The following is a 26619-nucleotide window of genomic DNA, read 5'->3' as shown; positions in this document are numbered from 1 at the left end:
CCTTATTGTTTTTATTGGAAAAAAAGTTGTACCAAAAACTCATAACAGACATTTATTTTCCTTTTTGATCTAAAACTTGAGAAATTCATGTTAGTATAGTCAATTTTGGAAATAATAAAACTAGGGTCTTATAAACAAAGTAATATTCTTAAAGTTTGCATCATGAATCCCATCAACTCTAGACCTTCAGGGATTCAAGTTCAAATTGTGAGGAATCCATCTTGATTCACTTGCCTCCATCTGATTTGAAAACAGAGCTTCTGTATTTATTTAAGGGCTAGGGATTCAGCTGCTTACCACACTAAAAGGCCAAGGTGAAGTACAAGTTTGAAAGTGAAAAACACTTAAATGGGACAGAAATGATTGTCCAAGAAACTTTTCCTGCTACCCTGGAGCAGTAATGACTTTCTATCTTAGATCTTACATTATTCTGAGAATTTCTAATATGTGTATCATTCAACATTGTTTTTTACAGTTCTCTCTATATTTATATTTTATCTGTCTTATTTGGCAATAAGCAATGGATTCTGTCTTACCTAAACTTAATTAATGGTATTGATAGATTATTAAAAAGTTTTCCACCTTTCTTAGACTATCTAATGAGAATTTCAAAGTACTACCATCCCCAGGGGTTGACCATCTTTAAAAAAATTTAACTTTATTCTGAGTTTAATAAACACCAAATAAAATGGACATTTCTAGATGCATAATAGAACAAAAAAGTACATGAAACTATATATATATATATACACAAACATGAAACTATATATAAATAAATACATTATTTATATACAAACATACAAGCAAACATTTGTAATATATATATATATATATATATCACTTTTCTTTTAAAGTATATAATAAATTCAATCTGTGGCTTTCAAAGTTGGCATGCTTGTTTGTCCTCTCTGTGCTATGTTTCTATTAGGTAATTTAATATTTAAGAAAACTTCTGTTTTCTTATATATTTTTTAAAAAGACTTCTCAATAGCATTATTTTCTTTTTATTCCCCCTTCCCCCCCCCCCCCATTCTATTCCTGTTCCCAAATTCTACATTGGTAAAAGAAGAAAAGACTAACAAAGCCTTTGCAAAAAATATAAACAATCAAGACTAATTCCCATAATGATTATGCTGTTTTGGTAAGGCATCTTGGCAGGAGGTGTATGGATAGTATGCTTTCTCATCAGTCCTTTGGAATTGTAGTTCTACTAAACCATTTACAGAATATCTGAAAAAAGTCTGGCCTCTAAGACCTAAAAAAAGGTAGGATGTAATAAAGCAAGACTTTTTATATAAATTATAAACATTTTCCACAGCACAGATATTGCCCTTCAGATCCACTCTCATTTGTTATCACCAGTCTCCTCTTCATTTCCTGCTCTCTCTCTCTCTGCATCTCTGGTGAGCTTGTCGTCACAGGCTTTGCTTAACATACAAAGCAACGTTGTAGGTCATGTGAAGAGGAGAATTTGGCCATTAGCTCAATTTTTATCTGAAGGGAGTCTGGTTTAATGGATAGAGTGCAAGCCTTGGAATCAGGAAGATTTGGGTTCATGCCCTATCTTGAACACCTACTCTTATATGACTTAGCAAATCATTTAACCTTTTATTTTTCCCCAGGCAACTCTCATAGATTATAAATTATAGAGCAGTTGCTGTTATGAATTGGTAGGAGGCTCCGAGGAGGGAAAGGAGAAAAGAAAGTAAGGGAATCAGAATTGATAGAGTATCTAGTATCTATCAGGCAGTATGCTAAGGGTTTTAAAAATGTTTTCTCATTTGATCCACACAACAACTCTGTGAGGTAGAGGCTATGATTATCTCCATTTTACAGATTAGGAAACTGAGGCAAACACAAATTAAATAAAATTTGCCCAGGGTCACATAGGCAGTAAGTGTCTGAGGTCACATTTGAACTCAGGTCTTACTGTCTCCTTGACCTACTGAGTCACCCCACTTCTAGTCCTTAACATAAGTTGTACCTATCAATGAAACCAGAGACCTAGATTTTTAGAAATGTGGATAATTTGATCAATGGAGATAATTAATTTGATAAATAGAAGACCACAAATTGTTCAAGAGGTAGTATTTTTATTTTCCTTATTCAGGGAATTGAGCTAATTCGACCTGTTTGACCTAATCTCCTTGAGCATTTCCTTTTGACCTTGATCCTGCCTCATTCAAATCTAATTACAGTAGAACTTTGGTTTACAAGTAACCTGGCTTACATATGTTTCTCTGGACAAGGGAAATTTTTTCTCAAATTTTGTCTTGCAGGACAAACAAAAATTCACAGTATGAACATCATGTTTGTATTTGAACTCAACTAGGACAATGAGGTTTTTTGCTTCTATGTGTCAAACAAAGGAACCTCATTTAATATACACATTGTCCATTTCTGCTTCAATACTATCTCCATGGACAGCCCCTTTTCACTATTCACAATTATCCCCTTTGTTCATAACCTCCATCATCTCTCACTTGGACAATTGCATAACTTCCTAATTAGTCTACCTGTTTCAAACACCTCACTTCTCCAATTCACTCAGAAGCAAATATAAAGGAAAAAAAAATCAGTGAGTCAAAACATGAAAGTGATTCTAGAAACCAAAAAATAAGTGAAGACAGTAATGTTAGTCTTACTTTTAGTGAAATAGCATAAGAGAGATCACTCCTGTCATTAAAATGCCTAACATTCTCTCTTGGAAGGAAATTCTCTTTTGAAGTAATAAACCTTCCTCAATCTCCCTCTTGTCTCTCTCACACCAGCTATGGCTCTTCTCAAAGGTGAAGTATAGGTTTCTTTGTTTTATTTTCAGTTTATATGATATACTAATCATTGCCACTGTATTTCAGATGTGTAAGGGACAAAATTAAAATTATAATTATTTTATATGAATATTTTTGGGTATTGTACCAATTGTCTGACTTTACATTATTTCCTATGGAAAAATTCGTTTTGCAATATGAACAAATCCCATGATAAACAGAATCTTGCAATGAATTAAATCTGTAAACAGAGATTCTACTATAGAGTTAAGAACCAGGGGATAAATATTTAGATATTTAGAAAGTATAGAGTGATTAATTTTTTGATTGCCCGAAGTTGACTTGCAATTTTGATTGCAAAGGAAAGAAATCTGGATATGAGGTTATATATACTGGCACTGAAATTTATTGGGTTTGTGACTTTGAACAAGACACTTAACTGATCTGGGACTCAGTTTCCTCATATAAGAAATTAGGTGTTAAATTAAATGATGTTTAAGGTCATTTTTCCATCCTCAAATCTATGATTCTATGATTCTAAAACAAATTATAACTGTGAAAGTGAACAATTCTCTTAACTAAGGGGAATTTTATAGGGTTTTTAATAGAGAAGCATCTTTCCTAACTTGGATCTTGTCTGTTTGACTAGGGCAAAGAATTCCAGTTTGTTCCTTTGGAGCAAACATTTTAAGTCAAGGGGGTAACAATGACAGGTACCTTTGTAAGTATTTAGGATTTATTCCATCTAGAACTTTGGAAAAGTTCTTTGATAATAACCTATTGTTCATGTTAGATAATTAAATTCTTAAATAGTGATTAAATAAAAAATCCAAAAAATTATAGCAAAATTAATGTATACTATTCTCATATCTTCTCTGAAATGAGTTGTTTTAGAAAAAAAATTTCTCCAATGAGAACAGTTTTCACATAATTCAGTCCTACTTCATTCCCTTTAGTTTCTGATTTCTTCATTTTTTTTCAAAGCAATAAGGTTAAGTGACTTCCCCAAGGTCACACAGCTAGGTAATTATTAAGTGTCTGTGTCTGGATATGAACTCAGGTCCTCCTGACTCCAGGACCAGTGCTCTTCCATTACACCATCTAACTGCCCCACATTTCCTGATTTCTTACATAAAAATGAACTTAACCACTCCCCTTTCTGTTATTGAAGGAAAAAGAAGTCCTTCATGTTGCACTAAAAGTCACAGATTTCAAAGCCAAGAGTTCACTGCCAGGTTCAAGAATGTCCAGAACTTCCTAAATCAATATATCTGATTGGCTATTTCTCTGAAAGGACCAAAAGGAAGGTCAAGGAGAGAAGCTTTTCACTTTGACTATCTGAACCCAAATGAATAAGAAGTAAGGAATTTGAATAACACAAAGGTGGTTCATTTAAGAAAAATTGATGTGAAATAATTAGGGAAATACAGTACCAAATGCTGGTAAAGAAAAATATTCTAAGAAAAGAAGAGACTTTATAAAAAAAAGGCATTGCCCTAAGGATCTTGATCCTTTTCAAATGCTATTTATGATACATTTACACACATATTCTTTGAGCTCTGGTAGATGAAATATTTCATTGTTTAAGCATTAATCTGGAATGCTAACATCTAAAATAGCAGTATAGCAGTATAGTGGAGTACCATTGGCTAAGGCTGGGGTGGGAAACTTTTTTACTGCCACGAGTCAAAACTTAAAAATTAACTTTCCATATTTGGTCAAACATTTAATTAACTTGCCCCCCAAAAGATTTATTGAATTTCAAATCTCTCCTGCCATTGCCTTGGCAACACCAGACCAAATGATTTCATGGGCTTTAAACAACCCACAGATCAGATATTCCCCACCCCCTGGGCTAAGGAATCTGAAAAAATGAAATACTAGCTCCAGATTTGTTTATAACTGATTGAATAACTAGGACAAGTTATGTGGACTTCATCGAGGGAATGATTGAAGATTGTCTTAAAGGCCTGTTTCAGCTCTAAGATTATGGGAGTCTGGGAAATGTTAAATTCCTGGTATTTGGGCTTATATTCTGGGCAATGAAAGAAATACAAATCAATCTTCCCTATCCTATGAAATTACAAACTGTCCTGCTCAACTAATTTTTATTAAGCACATGTCACTTTGTTAAGTAGTAGGTAATACAAGAATAAATAGCTCAATGGCAGTAGCCGGGGTTCAAATAAATTAACAATTAGTTCTCTGCCCTAATAATCATTTTAAGTATACAAAAAGATATACTGAAAAGTAGTTGAATATTACAAGCATTTAATACTCAAGTAAGAACAATAAAAGAAGATAATCCTTGAAATTCATATTTCCACTGGTTCATTGTGTCCCAGCTTCCTATTGGTTTCAGGGTTCAGGGAACACCAGCACCCTCATAATATCCCCAGGGGAATTTTGGGCCTAACATAAAGGGAAAACAAATGATAGCTTATCGCCACCCCCTATTTTTTTTGGCACTTTTTCTCTTTATATTATATGTTTGTTTACTGAAATAACAAAAATAATGGAATTAAAATTTGTATTTCATCAAAGGTATAATGAATTTTAAGAAGTGAATAAATATTACAAGCATATTTCCATCAATTTTTTTTCACCTATGGACAGAATGAACATTGTGGGGACTTTTGCACAAATGAATGTTAAAAAAGAGTAAGGAAGGATAATTTATAATTTCTATATTGAGTGACTCCAAGGGCCCACCTTAAAAAGAATCTTGATTACAAACAACATTTTAACAACTGGTTCCCTGAATTCAACAAAATTCAACCTAAAATTAGGTATTGGTTCTGCTAAACTAGTACAAACCAGCTGAATCCCACCCCTCACTGGTCAATGGCCCCAACCTCAAACAATATGTAATCTAGTAGGGGAGTTAAGAAAAATAAACAAATAATTCTAATATAATCAAGAAGAGGATAAGTGTCTAGAATCTAAACAAATACAGTGCCCCAAGATTGCTGCCAAGAGGAGAGATGATCAGAGGGTCAGGCAGAGTGTCATGAAACACATAGTCCTTGATCTTGAAGGATAATGGAATTCTACTAGGTAGACAGAAGGTACTGTGATAAGGGAAAAATGGGGAGGGGAAGAAGGAATTTTAGATAATAGGGGATGTTATGAAGAAAGAATTCTTATATATATATATTTATTGGAACCCTGCAACCTGATATTAAGATCATGGCAGAAAAGTTAATAAAAGGCTATTTAATCACTCCAGACTAAGTTTTTATTACTTTGGGCCATTTATAACCTTTTCTTCCTTCCTTCCTTCCTTACCTTCTTTTTTCCTTCTTTTCCTTATCTGCTTCCTTTCCCTCCTTCTTATCCCTTAGAGAAATACAAATTAAAACAATTCTGAGGAACACCCTCACACCCATCAGATTGACCAATGTGACTAAAAAGGAAAATGATCAGTTGGGGGGGATGTGATTTGCATGACAAAGTGGATATGACTATGGACTCAAAGCCAAATCTGAGTTACAATTTTACCTTTAGACACTTTCTAGTTATATAGCCTTGGGTAACTAATTTATTTAGTTTCTTTGGGCCTTGATTTCCCTTCTCTGTGAAATGGGGAGCATAATAGCTAGTGCCTATAACACATGTTTATTGTGATGATGAAATGAGAAAACATGCCAGTTATAATCTTTGCTAGTTTTCTATGCCAAGTTTCATGTGGTACCTTATATCTATTGTACATCTATGCTTTGATTACATGACAATTAAATGGGGCAAGGATCTAATAATTTGTAACAGGAACATGTTCTGTTTTTAAATTCTCTGGCTGTAAAGTATAAATGCTTTACAGCCTAATCCCTTCCTTTGCCCTCTCCTTCACTGCCCCCATTGTCTATGATTTCAAGAAAATGATGTCATGATTTGCAAGTAAATTGGATTCAGGGAAGGTAGGGATGGGCATAGTCATCAGTCTCACTCTCTCCTCTGAAGCCATCAGGGTCCAGCAGCAAGATATAGATCAGGACAACTGAAGATGGCGCCTGATGCAATGGTAGACCTTGATCTTTTTAAGGTCAGGTCTTTCCCAAGTCTCAGTTTGACTGAGGCAACACTTTTCCCAATGATTAAAGCTAGGTAAGAAACGAAGCAAAGCATGATATCTTTTCCCAATTCAGAAACAAAAATACAAAAAGGGAAGGACCCTGAGGATTTTTGGCCAAAACAGAAACCATTGCTACCTATCACTGGGGTTCTAAGCCATCTAAAACCAAACAAATGAGGCTGGGACCTATTATTGGCCAATCAATGAGAGCCAGAGTGATTTAGTTTAAGGCATGGTCCTTAAGAAAGAAATCTAGCCCATAAACACCACCTTAGCTTGTGAGGTTTCAGTAATCAAAGATCAAAATTTCTATTCTTTTGGGCAGAGCACAGGAAAGGATATGATTGCCTATAGTGGATAGAGGGATAAGAAGGAGAGAAAGGAAGCAGATAACGAAAAGAAGGAAAAAAGAAGGTAAGGAAGGAAGGAAGGAAGAAAAAGTTATAAATGGCCCAAAATAATAAAAACTTAGTCTGGACTGATTAAATAGGCCTTTATTAACTTTTCTACAGGAAAGGGAATCTCCCCTAGCAGGGAAAAAGCCCTGAATTATCAATGTCCTGCTTATATACAATTTGAGAGGTTTTCTCCTCGCCTTTGAGCCACCCATTGGTCAGAGGCACAATCTAATTGATTAACTTAGTTTATACCACTCTATAATATATTTTCCTCACCCTGGTCACACAATGCATGTTATGCTGAAGAGCCTCAATCGTCACAGGGGGAGTATTTAGTAATATACATGGATCTCATTAAACAAGTGCACTTGAGAAAGAGGTAGGGAGGAAGCAATTGCATTGCCCAATAGGAACTGGCTAGTTTCCAAGTGAGGCAGCTAGTATCACTCACAGATCATGGTTTGTCCTCTTTTAAAAATTATTCATCTATTTTTCCAACTACATGGAACAGTAGCTTTCAAAAATCATTTTTCTGTAAGATTCTGGGTTTTGTATTTTTCTCCCGCCTCCCTCCCCTTCTCTCCCCTTCCCTGACAGAAGGCAATCCAATATAGACCCTATATATAGAATCATGCTAAACAAAGGTCCATGTGAGTTAGATTGTGAGATTATAGATGAGGAAAAAACAAGAGAGAGAGAGAAAAAAATAATACATAAGACAACTTTAAAAAACTCTGTATTTAAATTTCACAGATCCTTCTCTGGATATGAATGGCATTTTCCATCCGTTTAGATTTGTCTTTGATTATTGTATTGTTGAAGTAAACAAGTCCATCATAGTTGATCACCACCCAATGTTGCTGTTGATATATATAATATTCTTCTGTTTCTGCTCACTTCACTCAGCATCAGTTCTTGCAAGTCTTTCCCGGCTATTCTGAAATCCTGTCCCTCATGATTTCTTATAGAACCATGTTTCACATATACCACAGAGAACCACATACCACAATTTGTTTAGTCATTCTCCAATTGATGGACATCCCTTCAATTTCTAATTCTTTGTCACTATGAAAAGAACTGCTGTAAATACTTTTGTGTATATGGGTTTTTTACTCTTTTTTTGTGATCTCTTTGGGATATAGATTTAGTAGTGATCTTGCTGGATCAAAGGGTATGCACAGTTTTATTGCTCTTTGGGAGTTATTCCAAATTGTTCTCCAATAAGGTTGGATCAGTTCACAACTCCACCAACAAGGTACCAGTGTCCCCATTTTATCACATCCCCTCCAACGTTGATCATTTTCCTTTTTAGTCATGTTGGTCAATCTGATAGGTGTGAGGGTGTCACTCAGATTTTTTTTATTTGTATTTCTCTAATCAATAAAATTTAGAGTGTTTTTTCACAGATAGCTTTAATTTTTTCATCTGAAAATTGCCTTTTCATATCCTTTAACCATTTATCAATTAGGGAATGGATTGTGCCTAATTCTTGAAGAACACCAAGATTCCAGGAAGGTGATGTCATGACTTGCAAATGAGTTGGATTTAAGTGAGGGAAGACTGTGAAAAGTCATCAGCCTTATTCTCCTCTAGTGGCCAGATCCAGATCAGGATGACTGAAGTTGATCTCCCCCAATCTTACCCAAGGAAGAGGATGATTGTCAGGATTACATAAAGAGACTTGACCCAAGATGTTGGGGGGGGGGTAACAACAAACAAAACTCTTTTGACAAGCAAAGGATAGCTCTCTTCCCCATTCTCTGATCCAACACAGTCTCAGTGGTCACTTGTGTTCAGACTCTTTGCCTTTTCATTGACTGAGCCCTCATGGTGGTTTCCCTTCTCACCTTTGCCGGCTTACTCTACCCACTTCCTTCTAGACTCACTCAATTTTCACCTTCTGTAAGAAACCTTTCATAATCTCCCCTCCTACTGGCATCTTCCCTCTGAGATTATCTCCAATTTGCCCTGTATATTTCTTGTTTAATTTTCTGAATCTTGCTTCCCCCATTAGAACATATGCTTCTAGAGGGTAGGGGTTAAGTTTTTCTTTTACTTGTTTCCCCAGTACTTAGCACATAGTGTAATCTTAATATATACTTGGGACTAACTCATTAAACAGAAATTTATAGTTTAATGCAGAAAGGAGGAAAATCTGCAGGAGTGCTATTGAAGGTATGTTGTAGAAATGAACAGAGGGCAGGCCCAAGAAAAACACATGGAAGCTTAACTATTCATAGACATTAATCCTGTTGGTCATGCCTGATAGTCTTTGGAGGCAGAAAATAGGATCTGATCCATTCCTGTTCACTGAATGTAGTTTCCTTTCAGTATACAAATTTCCAAATATGTGAATTCCAGAATTTCCTTTTGCAATATCTCTTGCTGTTACTTCACATATGAAATTGTACTTTGCATGGCAGAGTAACTGTTATAAATGGCTGGAGAATACTTAGTTCAGAATGATTAAAATGGTTTTTATTAAGATATCTTAAAATGGCACACCTCTCTCATGGTGGGAGAGGGGGTGGGGAAATCTCAACATATAAGCTCTTTTATGCACTTTGAAAGACTTTGTTCCTGCTCCTTCATGCCAACCATAGGCTGGGGTTACAAATCTAATTGATACATTGGTTCCTATATATTTCCCCACCCTGCTCATTATACTAATGAGCCAGAACAGATAGATCTCTTTGAGCATGTGCAAAGGTGAAGGTCAAGACTAGGTTACTCTTGATTTGTTAAGGGTTAGTTTCTTCTAATCTAGTTTGTCATTTTTGGAATGGGATTAGGAGAACTCTCCCAGTTTTGTGATTGACTGGGGCCATTTCCCCCTTTGTAATGGATTTCAAAGAGCCCCCCCCCTTCCATACCCTGTGAAGATTAAACAAAAGTGATTGCATTTCCCCACAAGGTCTTAACATTTTTTTAAAAGGCAAATTGGAATTTGATCTAGCTTATGACAATTCACAAATATGTCAAGGTAAAGGAAAAGTAAAAAGATTTAATTTATTTTGAGTTTTACAATTTTCCCCCAATCTTACTTCCCTCCCCCCACCCCTTACAGAAGGCAATTTGCCAGTCTCTTTACATTGTTTCCATGGTATACATTGATCCAAATTGAATATGATGAGAGACAAATCATATCCTTAGGGAGGAAACATAAAGTATAAGAGATAGCAAGATCAGACAATAGGATATCAATTCTCCCCCCCCCCCCCCAATGAAAGGTATAGTCCTTGGTCTTTGTTCTAACATCACAATTCTTTCCCTGGATACAGATGGTATTCTCCATCTCAAACAGTCCCAAATTGTCCCTGATTGTTGCACTGATGAAATGAACAAGTCCATCAAGGTTGATCATCACCCAGCATCAATTCATGCAAATCCCTCCAGGCTTCCCTGAATTCCCATTCCTCCTGGTTTCTAATAGAACAATAGTGTTCCATGACATACATATACCATAGTTTGCTAAGCCATTCCCCAATTGAAGGACATTTACTTGATTTCCAGTTCTTTGCCACCACAAATAGGACTGCTATGAATATTTTTTGTACAAATGATGTTTTTACCCTTTTTTATCATCTCTTCAGGGTATAGACCCAATAGTAGTATTGCTGGATCAAAGGGTATGCCCATTTTTGTTGCCCTTTGGGAAGGAAAAGTTTTAAGACCCTTTTATCAACAAGCTATGACCTGCTATTACTATCATTACCAATTTCTGGATAAGGGTCCCATCTCTAAAGTAGCCACATGTTATTTTATTATGCCCTATGGAATTACCATGGATGAATTAGACTGAGCAGTTTATATTTAAAAATGTTTTTATACTTTATTTTATTTTCCTTAGTTACATGTAGAAACAAGTTTTAACATTCATTTTTTTCAGACTTTGAATTCTGAATTCTCTTCCTTCTTCTCACCCCAAACCCCCTTATTGAGAAAATAAGTCATATAAGTTAAAAATGTGTAGTCATGTAAAACATTACCATAGTTGTGTTGTGAAAATAAACATATCCCCTCCCCCCACCAAAAAAATAAAAAAAAATTATGTTTCAATCTGTATTTAGACACCATCAGCTCATCAACTCTATCTTTGGAAATGGAAAGTATACTTTATCCTAAGTCCTTCAGAATAGTATTGAGTCACAGCATTGCTGAGAAAAGGTAAGTCATTCACAGCTGATCATCCTGCAATATTGATGTTACTTTGCAATAGCATATTTGCCATTGAATAGTTTATATTTAATATTGGTTTAGGCATTTTTTTATGCCTTTCATTTGGCCTTTAAAACTTCTGTCAACAATGTCTCAGCTTGGTTACTCCCATAAGGCAGGGACTGTCTATACATATAGGAATATTTAATAAATACTCTTGAATATTATCATGAACCACTAAGATTTATATTTACAGTGTTGCTGAAAATTTGCTAAAAATTGTGTCTATTTGATTTTATATATATATATGCACACACATATATAAGGGTATCTAGGAATAATTATATAACTAGATATCTAGTAATAATTGCATCATAAAGTGAAGAGGAATGAAGCTTAGATTTGAAGTAGTTTTGAATTTTATAAAATGATTCAGAAAATGAAAGGATGAACACATTTTTTTTTGAACTTTCTTTCTTCATTTAGGCTATTTGGAAAAACCTTAGACTTTAGAAAGGTATATCAAGAGAGAAGCAATGTAGTTTAGTGGTTAGAGGGCTAGCCTTGGAGTCAGAAATACTCCTACCTCTATCTGACTGTAAATGATCACTTATTCTCACAGTTAAGCAATTTTCCAAAAATTCAAATTGCTTATAAGTTGCTGATCTGGATTGGTAGAGGGAATCTCTACAGTAGTAGTTCTTTAATAGATCAGGCCATATATATCTGTCTGATCCATCTAGCTTAGCTCTTCCAAATCTGGATTCGTTTTTAAAAAAATTTATTTATGGCAATAGAGTTAAGTGACTTGCCCAAGGTCACAGAACTAGGTAATTATTAAGTGCCTGAGACTGGATTTGAATTAAGATCCTCCTGACTTCAGGGTCAGTGCTCTATCTCCTGCACCACCTAGCTGCTCCAAATCAAAATTCTTATAGACTTTATCCAGGTTGCCCACCCAGGTCAAGTACAGAAAACTTGAGAATAATGCATGTCTAAGTGGAATTGCAGAAATGTAAATTCCTGGATTGCATATCATCTCTTAGATCTCTTGGACATCTGTTAAAAGTTAGCCAATAGATTTGAATTTACAAAATTGGACCAGAAGTTTCAAGGTAGGTGCTTCATCCCCCTCACCCCCCATCCTTGCTTTGAACTGGAAGCTTCTGAGGAATAGCCTCTTTGTGGTAGTCAGATAAGGCAAGTGTAGAAAGAAAGGTGAAAGAAATTAACTCCAATTTTCCTGAATTTTTGAAAGTAAATTTTTACTTTTTGGGGAGTTATCTATGTTTTCTTCTAATGCTTACTCTGAAAAAAATGCCAAGATATGTGTGGTGATCTGAGAGTTAGTCATCATATAAATTTACATGGCCATGGTGCCTCTCCTTTCTATGTGAAAACATAAGTGTCTAAGTTATTTTAAAAGATATTGATAGGGTAGTGATATTTGATTATTCTGTGTACTAATATGAAGCACTTGGAATTCATTCAAGAATATACATAAACACACACACATATGTGGATATATACATATATATATATGCATTGCAATACATTTTTACACACTAAATAAGACAACATATTCATGGGGCATTTTAGTTGCCACTAAAGGAATAATCATTGTATGTAGTAGGTGCCACCTAGTGGACAAGAGGAAAATAAATGAGACAAAGCAAGTTGTAATTTTTCTTCTGACAATTGGGACTTTTGGTGTTTTATAGATTTAGCAAACTTTAAGGGTTTTTATTTTTCCTTTGGGGGGAGTGGATTTTCCATGAACACCAAAGTCTGATTTCACATTTGATCATCTATGTTAAACTTTAATATGATTTTGGTGAAAATCATTCTCATTTATCTTCATTCAATCAATCATACAATAAGAATTTATGAAATACCTCTATGTATCAAGCAGTGGGGATATAAAATACGAAAAGTGAGACAATAATTCCTTAATTCTGCTCATATTTTATTGAAAGTTGATTTCATTTGATGCCCTATAAATGTTTATTTTTAAAATTTCAAAATGATACTAACCCAAGATAGACCTCAAAGCAGCTTTTCTTAAAGTATGGGTCATGACCCCCAGTGGGACTGGAAAGATTGTGGGTAAGTTCCAAAGGATAGCACTGAACAGCTGCTCGGGGACAGTGGCAGCTGTTCTCAAAACTTTCTTAGCAAAACTTTTCCCCCAATAGTGATGGCCTCTGTCCTCCTCCCTCTTGTCAACAGTCAGTCAGCAGCATTTATTAATCTCTGAGCAAAGTTGTTTATCATCTCCCCCTTTTGTCACCTGTTATGGTCTGCCTTTTTTCCCCTTCAAGCCTTGCTACTTTCCTGAGCTAAAAAAAGAAAGGTGGTTACTATCTGTTCATCTTCAGATATGGAAATCTGTTGCAGTGTATTTGTTTTAGGAAAGGAGTAGTGTGGGACAGGAAGAAACCAAAGGAATACTCAGTAACTAAAGTTTGAAAACTGAAATCTCCGATAAATGATTTAAGATGGAAAGCATCAGAATACTTATTAAATATAGAATTCTAAAACTGGGAGGAATCTTGATAATTAGCTAATTCAGTCCTCATTTGAGAGATGGAAAAAAAAAACAGAGTCCCCAGGAGAATTGGTTATTTGCTCATGGTCCCACAGTCCATTAGTAGCAGATGAAGAATTAGATACCAAGGGTCTAATTCTCAAACTAGTGATCTATTGACTACCTAGCTTGCCTATTATTAAATCTTTGGCTGTTTACTTCATTGAAGCTCTTGTCTTTTATTAAGTATAAGTTTAACAGAGGTAATCAGAGTTAGAATAAAGTAGTTGACTGGAAAAACAAACCAACAAACCAAATTCTTTCAGGCCACTATTATAATGCCTGGAATTTTTGCATAAGTGAGTTAAAATCACCCTCCTTCAGAACTCAGGAAAGAAGGCTATATAGTCAGGGTTGTGGAAGTTTCAATCACCGACCTGCCTCATTAAGAGAGGGAAATGAGGTCATGATCTGTCCTAATTAAAGTCATAATGACTTTGAACAATCTCTATCTGGAGGACTTTTTCCAGGACTTTTGCCTCTAGTAAGTGACAAGGCATTAATCTCAAACAGCAGGCTTCAAAGCAAACTCCTGGCTATAGATATTGTCTGTCCTCAAATAGCTTGTGTTCTAATGGGGGATATAATGCAAAAAATTATGTATATAAACTATATATAGTATAAGTGGAAGGTAATTTCAGAGGGAAGTCTCTTGCAAGAGGGAAACATAGAAAGCAATTTATATATGCATATGTATTATATGTGCTATAATAGTATAGTAATATATGCTATATTATATAAAGAACAATTATGTTGTAAATGCATATATTATAAAAATATAATACATAAATACATATAATAATATTATATAAAAGATTATTATTATGTTATAATTTAGTATTGTTTTATAGTCTTAAGGAATGAGATTAGTTGAGAATTAGAAGGGGGGGGGAAATAATGCCCACAAGTAAGAATTTAATAAAAATGTTAAATTGTACTGAACAGCACTTGACCACTGCTTCTTCTGATCACTAATACTCATTAGTATAAAAAATTCATTACTATTTGTCTGGTGAGTTTAGGATGGTCTGAGAAAAATTTTATAGGTGGCACAACTTTTTTTTTAGGGGGAGGGTAGGTATAGATATGTTGGAACTATGAAAAATGGAAATGGTAGGAAGAGATTTGGGGAGTGAAATACAAAAATGGAACTTAGTTTTGCTGGTAAGTGTATTTCTTTTGTAATTTAAAAATATAGTAGACTAACATTTTAAAAAGAATTGAACAACGTTGAAGATGAAGAGTAGGAATGAGTTGAGAACACCAAGTCAAATTAGGAAGCTTTTGGTTTAGCTTTTTGCTCTCTAAAATGTTACATATTTTAACATTTTAAAAGCAGGTGTTAAGTCCTGCACACATTGCTTAATAGATCTACAAATAAGAATGAAATATTTTTCTTCTTCAGCTTCAATCAGTTAGTTAAAATTGAAAACTGGAAGCCAAGTTTCTTTCTCCTTTACTATTCCCAACTGCCCCTAAGGCTATGCCCTTAAGGATATTGTCTAAAGATGACCTCTCCAGCAGAGGACATTGAAGAACTGTGAATGACTCCTCTTATCACAGGCCAACCTTTGTCTCAGTCCCAGGAGAATGTATCACTCTCAGATTTAGAATGGAATTGGATCCCACCTACAGAAAAAGCCTCCCCCCCCCCCTTCCGCCACAGTTGCTACTTGCTCAGCCTGTTGATTACTGTGTCCATTGGCAGCTGAATAGTAGCCAGAGGAGAGCTATATATTTTTGGTTCAAGACCTGAAAAATCTCCTAGAAAAGTTGGCATAACATCCTCATTAGACATACTGCTGGAATAACAGGTTCTTGGTCTATTTTGAGCCCTTAATTCTTAGTTCCTGGGGCATATCTAGATAAAATGAGAAAACATGCTTTTAAGAATTTGTCTGTGCTCGCTTCTTGTTTCTCATCTCTGATGGCAATTATCTGTTTGTGCCATTATTGCTATGGAAATACTTATGAAATTATAAATAGGAGAGTATAACTTTAGGAAAAAATAGGGAACAGATGAGAAACCAAAGTGATGCATAGGAAAGATAAAAAGAATTGTGAATGTAGAACAGAATGTTGTGGAGATGTTTTGGGGTTGATGCTGGGGGAAGATGAAGAGAATTTGAATGTAACAGAAAGAATTTGGGTGGAGATGTAAATTGACTTTTGAGATGTAAATTGACTTGAAGTAGAGAGTTAGGATTTTAACAGAAATAATTGTAATCTTGGGTGGGAACCCTCCCCATTTTTTTTTTTTTGCAAGACAAACGAGGTTAAGTGGCTTGCCCAAGGCCACACAGGTAGGTAATTATTAAGTGTCTGAGACCAGACTTGAACCCAGGTACTCCTGACTTCAGGGCTGGTGCTTTATCCACTGTGCCAACTAGTATCATTGTTTAATGTAAAATTTGTATCCTGATCTCTTTAGCCTTTACCCTCTACTCAATTCCGGGTCCAGTATAGGGAAAGGGAGTTCACCTTTGAAAGCAAGACAGAAAAACCGAAGCTGGACTCCAGTTCAGGGCCAGCACTCTTCTCTGACAATGGACCAACCAAGGCTGCTTGGCTGTTCTTTTATCTCTCTCTTTTTCTCTCTCTAGCCCTTCCTATGTCTTGTAACCTTTTAAATAAATTTTTGTTTTATTTCCATGCTTTCCCAGTCTGAATTCCTCAAAGGCAGAATTGAACCCAAGTAGCCAAGGGCCACAAAAGTATCTCTTTCATGTAAATAACAACACATTTTTCTTTCCTGCTACATAGAATAGACTTTGTTTTATCATGGAAGATGGTTTAAAAATGGGATGTTTTCTAACTTTTCTGAGAAATCCAATAAAATAAGCTGTAAAACAAACAAAATCGTTATTGTACTGGGAAAATTTTAGAATGTCCTATATATCCTAGTAGTAAAACACTGCTAGGACACTGTCTAATAGATTGTGAACTTGAAGGAATCTAGAAGTCATCTAGTCCTAGTCTCTCATTGGACAGTTGAGGAAGCTAATGTTTCCAGAAGTTGTAACTTGTTTAAGATCTCAAACAAGGAAGTGTCAGAGTCAATTTGAATTCAGATCATCTGACTTCAATGCTGCCATTATTTATGTTGTATCATGTTCTTTTCCCCAGTGATCAACCTACTATTAATTTCCACAATAAACAAGTTTTATTCAATTCTTTGCTCTAAAATTATTATGATATTTGGTAGAAAAGTCAGTTAAATTGAAAATGATTTTTATAAGTTTTTTATTTATGTATCACTTAATTTCTCTTCTGAATTTAATATGTATTAGCTTTTGGTGTTTCTTTTTGGAAGATAATATTTTTGCAGAGAGTAGGGAGGTTGATGTTCATCTGTGTTATTGCAGTTTAGACAAATTTTCCCCTAGCTCTTAGGAGCATGCTACATACAAACTGATCTTCATGCAAGCAATTTAGATTTCAAATGCACTTCATGTCAAGAAATACATTGTATGTACTAAAGGTACTTTCAGTGCACTTTGGTACTTTAAAGGGATTTAAGAGGAAGTCTGATGTAATGAAGACAGCCTGTCTAATCCTTAGTGCCTAGTACATTGTTGTCCCATATATATATATATATATATATATATATATATATATATATATATATATATGTATATATATATATGCATATATATGTATATATATATACATATATATAATGTTTAATAAATACTTGTGTCTAATTTATCATTTTTTGCTAGTTACATGTTAAATTTATTATATATTTAAAAAAGAAAAGCAATTTACATATAATAGAGACTTGTAGCGTCAAATACAGTCTTTTCTGCTTTGATTTGTATATGAGCATTTAAATTTTATTTAGTCTTGGTAAAGTACTGAATAAAAACAAAAATATTTGAAAAAATAAAATAAATATTTTGATGGGGGAATATGGAGGACTTCATAATAGTGAGACAAGAGCTAAAATGTGTTGGGGCAGCTAGGTGGCACAGTATAGAGCACTAGTCCTGGAGTCAGGAATACCTAAGTTCAAATCTGGCCTCAGACACTTAATACTTACTTAACTGTGTGACCTTGGACAAGTCACTTAACCCCATTGCCTTGCAAAAAAACAAATCAAAAAACGATTTAATAATATGTTGATTGATAGTGGACTAATCTTGAAGTCAGGAAGATTTCAACCTTGGACACATATTTGCTCTGTGACCATGGGCAAATAACTTACTCTTATAATTCACCAGGTAACTTCCCAAGACAATTAATTATAGAGGACTTGCCAATCTGTGTTGGCAAAGAACAGTTTTACATATAGAGCTTCTTATGTTGATTAAATTGGAGTCTAGGCTAAGGGAAAAAATGAAAGTAAAATTAGAAAAGAAAAAGATTTGTTTTAAGAGTTTTTTCAGCTATTAGACTTTTTATCAACTACTAAACAATGAATACCACAATATCTCTGCTTTAGTATTAGGAATAATTACTAGTTGTCTAACTATGGACAAGTCATTTAACTTTTGCTTTTCAGTTTCCTCAGTTGTGAAATGGGGATAATGACTGCATTTCTTACTTCACAGGGCTATTGTAAGGAAAGTGCTTTGGAAATCTCAGTACTCTAGATAAATGGTAATTATTATAATTAATAATAATAATAATAAATATTATAATTAATTGGAGAATGTGCAATGGAAGAAGACCCTGATGTTCACTTCTGTTTGTCATATATCTGGGAGGTCAGTAACAATTGTGATCAAGAAGGGTCTTGAGACATGTCAAATATACTGAATTTCTGGTATGAAATATTAAAGGAAAAGTTAATTGGGTTGTAGAAGTAAATTATAATAGTGGAGGATCTCTATGCATCTCTTTCAAACCTAGGAATTTATAAGGAAAGAAGCTAGAGACCCAAAGAGAACTTTAAAAAACTTAGATATCTCTGGAGATAATTGAATGGAAATAAAAAGAAGTTTATATATTTCTCAACCAGGTAAAGTATCTTTACAAAATTATTTATCTTGGGGCACAAAAAACTTCACAAATAAATGCAGAAAAGTAGAAATAACAAGCACATTCTTTATTGATTATGAAGTAATTAATTATAATTAATAACAGGGAAAAGACAAAATTAGAGACTAAATAATTTAATACTAAAGAATTGGTGGGACTTCAAAGAACAAATCATGGAAACAATAAACTTTTATCAAAGAAAATGACACTGAGATAACATACCCAAACTTATGGTATGTCTATAAAACAGTCATTAGAAGAAAATTTAAATCTCTAAATGCCTTCATTAACAAAAAGAGCAGATTAATGAATAAATGAATTCAACAACCAAAAAAACCCCTCTAGAGAAATTTACCAACTTAATTCCAAAATTGGAATTCTGAAAAATCAAAGAATAGAGTAAGACAAGTTATAACAAAATTGTCAATTAATTTATAAATAAAACAGAGCTATTTTTTTTATTATTTTCTTTCTGGTTTTATGACATGTTTTTTAAATTAACTTTTCTTTCTTCCACCTCTATCATAGAAAAACCCTTATTATGACAAATATGCATAGTCAAGGAAAATAAATTTCCTTATGAGCATTAACCCTTTGTTTTTAACTAAAATTTTTAGATTAAATTTTATTTTTTCAATTATAGATTTTATTTTTTCTACTATCTCCCACCTTCCCAAACACACACCAACACAATCTCTTTTATAAATAAGCATAATCAAGCAAAACAAATTTCCATATAAACCAAGTTCAAAAACAGGTATTTCCTTTTGCATATCTGTCAGGAAAACATTCTGCATATCTTTTATTTTTATCAGTAGTCCTCTGGAATCATGAATGACCATTGAATTGATCAGAATTCTTATATCTTTCAGATTTATTCATTTTTACAATATATTTTTTCTCCTGTTTCTGCTCATTCATTCTACATCAGTTCATAGAAGTTTCCCCAGATTTTTCTGAAACTATATATTTTTTTCAATTCTTATAGAACAATAAATTTTATTATATTCATTCATTATAATTTGTTTAGTTTCTCCCCAATTGATGGATATCTCTATTTTTTTAGTTTTTTGACATTAATAAAAAAAAGCTGGTATATATATTTTTTGATGCATAAAAGATTTTTTCTATAAAAAAATAGTATAGATCCAGTAGTAGGATTCCTGGATTAAAAAGAATATGCAGTTTAGTAATGGGGGGGGGGATATTTCCAAGTGCTTTTCTTTTTTAAAAATTTAATTCTTTTGGTAGCATTTTAAGTTTTGCATTGTCTCCTTCCCCCTACTCCTCTCTCCTAACATTAGAGAAAGCCATCATTTCTCTCTCTCTCTCTCTCTCTCTCTCTCTCTCTCTCTCTCTCTGTCACACACACACACACACACACACGCACACACACACACATGCATAAAGATAAATGTTAAATCCATACTATGCATACTTCTATTTATCAGTTCTTTGGAGGTAGACAGTATCTTACTTCATAGGTCCTCTGTAGTTTATTTGAACATTTATAATATCCAAAATAGCTCAGAGTTAATCTTTGAATACCTTTGCTATTCACTATATACAATGTTCTTTTGATTCTGCTAATTTTACTCTTCATTATTTTATGTAAGTCTTCTCATGTTTTTTTAAATTAACTTTCTCATCATTTCTTATAGCACAGTAATCAATCATATATCACAACTTGTTAATCCATTCTCCTCAATTTCTAGTTCTTTGCCATATCAAAGAGAGCTGCTTTATTTTAGAACACATAGGTTCTTTTCTTTTTTCCCTGATCATCCTTGGAAATGGACCTAATAGAATCCTAATAGTATACACAGTTTTATAGGATTTTATAACTTTTGGGGCATAATTCCAGTTTGCTCTCCAAAATGGTTGGATAAATCCCACCAACAATTTAAATTGCTTTCTAGAATATCTATAACAATCAATAGTGCCACCCACAGTATATCTTATTTCTGTTATTTCACTATTCCTTCATTATTTGTCATATTACCTTTTTTTTTCAACTTTGACAATTCGAGGGTTGTGAGGTCAAACCCTAAAATGGCTTTAATTAATATTTCTCTAATTTTAGTGCTATTTTTAATATGACTAAAAATAGCTTATTTCTTCCCTCTTTAAATGTTGTTCATATCTTTTGATCACTTACAGTAATTGCTAAGTGGTTTTTATTTTTATTTTTCATTTATTTTGAAAATAAGATTATCAGAGAAGTTAGCTCCATTTTTTTCCCAATAACTTGTTCCTTATTAATTTTAGCTCCATTGGATTTATGAAAAATTTAAATATTTTATGTAATCAAAATTATTCATTTTATCTTCTGTGATTCTTTCTGTCTTTTAGTCAGGTGTGCTTTCTGTTCATATATCTGGAACAGAAAAGGAATGGACAGCTTTTGGAGAGCTGGTGTACAGCACTGAATTTGTTTATCTGGGATTGGGTTTGATAAAAATGATGGAGAAATACAGAAGCTGCTAAATAAAAAAACGAGAACTCCATAGGCTTTACCAGTAGAATAGTTCATCTATTTCTTAGAAGGCAGCATGTAATTCCATCAAAAGTAAAGTTCAGACAAAGCTTAGAGAGATGCAGGACTCTTGACTCAGTAAGAAGGCAGATGAAATACAGACAGTAACAAACCCAAATGCTTTTATGATGCCCTGAAAGCTATTTATGGTCCAAAAACATATGGTGCATCTCAACTACTCAGTGCTGATGGAACCACATTGATTAATAATAGAGACATGATCCTAGAGGCATGGGCTGAACACTTCCATAGTGTTCTTAACAGACCATCATTAATCAATGTAGAAATCACTGACTATTTACCTCAAGTTTAAGTCAGTCAGTCCCTAGCTGAAGTTCTAACTGAAGAAGAGGTTTTTTGAATGGCATTAGGCTCCTTTCAAGTGGCAAAGCACTAGGTTCTAGTCCAGCTGAGATCTGCAAGATAGGGGTCTATTTCTCATCCAAAAACTGACTGAAATTTTCCACATTATATGGCATGAAGAGGTTATCCCCCAAGAATTCAAGGATGCCTCCATTGTCCCTGCTTATAAAGATAAAGTGAATGATTGTTCCATGACAATCATAGATGTATTTTTCTTTTAGTCATTGCTGGTAGGATTCTTGCCAGGGTCTTTCTCAATAGGTTTATCCTTCACCTAGAAGATGATCATCTCCCTGAGAGCCAATATGGCTTCAGAAAGGGTAGAGGAACAATTGATATGGTGTTTGCTGCCTGACAATTCCAGGAAAAATTCCAGGAACAGAACAGAGGTCTGTTTACAACATTTGTAGATCTGGCCAAGGCCTTTGATACTGCCAGTTATGAGAGTTTATGGAAAATTATGTCAAAATTTAGTTGACTGGAGAAGTTCATCAGTATTGTACATCAATTTCATGATGGCATGCTTGCTCGGGTTCTGGATAGTAGATGATGCTCTCTAGATTTCCTAGTCACCATTGGAGTAAAACAAGGATAGCTCCTTGCTCCCATCCTTTTCAGCATGATCTTTTAAGCCATTTTATCAAATGCCTTCATTGAGGATGAACATGGCCTCAAGGTCAGCTACTGCACTGATGGCAAATTCTTCAACTTGAAAAGGTTACAAGCTAAAACCAAAGTTGTGGATGATTGTACACTCAGTGCAATCTCTGAAGCTGAAATGTAACAAAATATGGATTGATTCTCTGCTGCTTATGCTAATTTTTGTGTAACAATACCAAGAAAACACAGGTGCTCCATCAGCCAGCACCACACTATCCATTTGTGGAACTATTGATTACAGCAAATGGAGAAGTTTTGAGTACTGTGGACTTGGTACTTGTGTACTTACCTTGGCGGTATTCTTTCCAAGGAGGTACACATAGACAATGAGGTTGACATTCACATTTCCAGAGCTAGCTCAGTATTTGGGAGGCTCTGAAAGAAAGTATGAGAGAGAAGAGGTATTAGACTGACTACTAGACTGAAAGTCTACAGAGCCATTGTGTTGACCTCCTTGCCTGTGAAACCCAGTCTACCAGCCCCATGCCAGGAAACTGAATCCCTTCCATTTAAATTGTTTTAGGAAGATTCTGAAGATGACCTGGTAGGAGAAGATACCAGACATGGAGGTCCTTTCTCAAATTAAACTGTTTTTCATTCCAACATTACTACCAAAAGTGCAAACATGATTGTTGGATACATTGTTAGAATGCCAGATATACGCTTGCCAAAAAAACTATTTTATGGAGAACTCACACAGGGCAGGAACTCACAAAGGGGTCAGAAGCAGCGATAATGAGACACCTTGAAGGCCTCATTGAAGAATTTTTAGAATTGATTGCACAGAATGGGAGACACTGGAACAGAACTGCTTAGCATGGCGTGCCCTCATCAGTGATGGTGTTGTACTACATGAAGAAGGTAGAATTGAAGCAGCTCAAAGGAAGCATGACATTCATAAGTCTAGAATACCCACCCCAGTTGCTAACATGGACCATTTGTGACTGACCTATGGGAGAGCATTCTGATCTTGTATTGGTCTGATCATCCACAGTCAGACACATTGTAATTTGTTTCAAACATAGTGATGTCATTTTGGTCTTCTTCAATAAAACAAGAACCATGAACCATGAGAACTATCAGAATGGTCATTTATTTTTTTGTTGTTTTAATTTTTTTATGATGTGACCTTTTATGGTTAGATCAAGTTTATATTTGGAGCTTATCTGATTTTTGAATAGCCAGGTTACCATTCAACTGAATAGCTAGGTTGCTTTTCAACTTTCCGAGGAATTTTTTTTTAAATCCGATAATGAATCTTTAATCTTTTATGGTCATGTCCAATTCTTCATGACCCCATTTGGACTTTTCCTGGCAAAGATACTAGAGTGGTTTGCCATATCCTTCTCCAGCTCATTTTACAAATGAGGAATGGAGGCAGAGTTAAGTGACTTGTTCAGGGAAAGGTAACTAATAAGTATTTGAGATCAGATTTGAATGCAGGAAGATGTCTTCTGTTTTTAGGTCTTACACTCTTGCACTGTAACACCACATAGGTACCCCCAAATCTTTACTCTAGTATCTGGGATTTAGGGATTTATTGAACACTGTGCTACTGTGTTTGTTGTTTCTATATTGCATAACTAGATTGATCTACAGATTGATTTCATTTTTTTTTTTAGATTTTTTGCAAGGCAATGAGGTTGAGTGGCTTGCCCAAGGCCAGGTAATTATTAAGTGTCTGAGACAGGATTTGAACCCAGGTACTCCTGACTTGAGGACTGGTTCTCTATCCTCTGCATCACCTAGCTGCCTCCCCTACCTTACCACTCCACCTAGCCGCCCCAATTTCAATGTTGTTAACCAGTAATTGCTTTGATTTTTTCTTTGAAGTAGAGTTTGTAATCTAATGTTGTTTGGCACCCTTCTATTCCATTCTTTCTATAATATTTTGCTTGAGTTTTTTTTACATTAGTTCCCACAGATGAATTTTGTTATTATTTTTTCTAGTAATTTTCTAGTAATCCTTTGGTAGTTTGATTTATATAGTACTGAATAAGTAAATTAATTTAGGTATTATTATTGGTTTTTTGTATTGATTTAGTATACCCACAAGCAATTATTATGTATCCATTTATTTAAATCTGTCATTATTTGGGTAAAGGGTTCCTATTTATTTCTTGGTAAATTGATTTCTAAATATTTCATACTTTTTATTTTTTATTTTTTTAATTGATAGTTTATTTTATTTTTCCAATTTCATGTTTTGAGAGTTTTTCAACATTCATCCATATATATATATTTAAGTTACATAATTTCTTTCCACCCTCCCTTCCTACCCCCCTCCCCTCAGTGGTGAACAGTCAGATGAATATTGTACATACCCATTTGTGTGTAATATGTTTACAGATTAGTCATTTTTGGTATGAGGAATTAGGATTAAGGGAAAAGAAAGAAAACTATAAGATAGGAAAGAAATACATAAGAGAAATTTTAAAAAAGTGAATGTTCATTCAGTTTCTGAAGGGGTTTTTTTTGTATTGTTTTCCTTCCTCTGGATGGGGATAGCATTGTCTTAAGCTGGTCTCCTAAGGTTTTCCTAACTCTCTGTTGAGAGGTATTTTGTACTTTTTATAGGCTTTTTTCTCTTTTACAAAGAGATGCTTACTTTGACATTAGAAGACCAAAAATATAAACATTTCCTCCCCAAACCAGGGAGAACATTTATCCTTTAAATATAAAGAGAGTGCACTCAAACTGAATCCACTTTTTTTTTTAGTTTTTGTTAGGCAATGGGGTTAAGTGACTTGCCCAAGGCCATGCAGTTAGGTAATTATTAAGTGTCTGAGGCCGGATTTGAACTCAGGTACTCCTGACTCCAGGGCCAGTGCTCTGTCCACTGTGCCACCTAGCTGCCCCTCAATGCACTTTTTACATAGAATTCACCCTAATACAAATGATGAGTGAGTGAAGCTAACTTTGCTCTTCATCATCTAATTCAAGCAAATTTTGTTTTTGACTTCCACTCTTGGCCTATCTCTGTCTCACAGTTTTTGAATCACTGCCTGTGGGTTAAATTTGGGAACTTGGGATGAAAAGAAGACCTATTATAGTTTTTCTTTAGATTTTTTATTCACTATTTGGTCTGGTATTCTTCTTAAATCTTTGTTAGAATTTTAGACTCCAACAATTTGGGCTGCACTACTTCCAATTCTGCCATCTTAAATGTTCTCTTAAGCTATTGGAACATTTAGTCATTTAAGAAAGGAGAAAATCTAACTATCAGAAGTGAAAGTAAAGTATCCACAATTGAAGGTGACATAAAAGGAACTACTGGAAGCTATTTTGACTAATACATATCAGCAAAAATGAACTTAGATGAAACAAATGAATATTTGTGAAAAATATTCAAATTAATAGGAAAAAATTGATCAGCATAGAAAAAGTTTACTTTGGAAATTTTGTGAGTAGGTTTTACAAGTTGTTCTTTTTTATGTGGCATGTATTAAATTTTTTTTCAATATAACACCCTCTATTTTCAGAAATAATTTTTTAAGGAAAATTAGAAAGAAATTTGACAGAAATTCTTACCTTATGTTATTTTATAATACAAACCTAAGTAAGATAAAACGAATAAAACTAAATATAAAAAGTAACAACTTTAAAACAATTAGAAAAAAAGCAGTATCAAGTATCTTTCACAGTTACTGGCAAATGGGAGAATTCTTTTCTGAGTGAGGGTAAAGGTGATCACAAAAATAAAGTAGCAGGGATGGCTAGGTGGCACAGTGGATACAGCACTGGCCCTGGAGTCAGGAGTACCTGAGTTCAAATCTGGCCTCAGACACTTAATAATTACTTAGCTGTGTGGCCTGTGAGATAAGTGCTGTTTTGCCAGATAGTAGATTCTTGGCTGCTTTCCAAGCTCCCTTGCTTTTCAGAATATCAGATTCCAGGCCCTTTGAACCCTTAATGTCAATGCTGCCAGGTCCCGTGTAATCCCTACTATGGCTCCTTGGTAACTAAATTGCTTCTTTTTGTCTGCTTGCAAGATTTTCTCTTTTATCTGATAATTTTGGAAATTGGCTATAATATTCCTTGGCATTTTCATTTTGGGATCCCTTTCCAGAGGGGATCAATGTTTTCTTTCA

At 34.4% G+C, this 26619-nt stretch overlaps 1 long non-coding RNA gene across 2 annotated transcripts in view; it reads left to right on the top strand.

The window, feature by feature from the left end:
• Positions 1–26619, top strand: part of LOC141506689 (uncharacterized) — a 145281-nt gene that overhangs the window by 49133 nt on the left and 69529 nt on the right. For both annotated transcript variants that reach the window (XR_012473962.1, XR_012473961.1), the window contains exon 2: positions 11312–11408. This is a non-coding gene — a long non-coding RNA (uncharacterized LOC141506689). The remainder of the gene's footprint in view (positions 1–11311; positions 11409–26619) is intronic.

The sequence above is a fragment of the Macrotis lagotis genome, chromosome 1 (assembly GCF_037893015.1).
Source record: "Macrotis lagotis isolate mMagLag1 chromosome 1, bilby.v1.9.chrom.fasta, whole genome shotgun sequence".
Taxonomy (NCBI): domain Eukaryota; kingdom Metazoa; phylum Chordata; class Mammalia; order Peramelemorphia; family Peramelidae; genus Macrotis; species Macrotis lagotis.
This window is presented reverse-complemented; position numbering and strand designations above follow the sequence as displayed.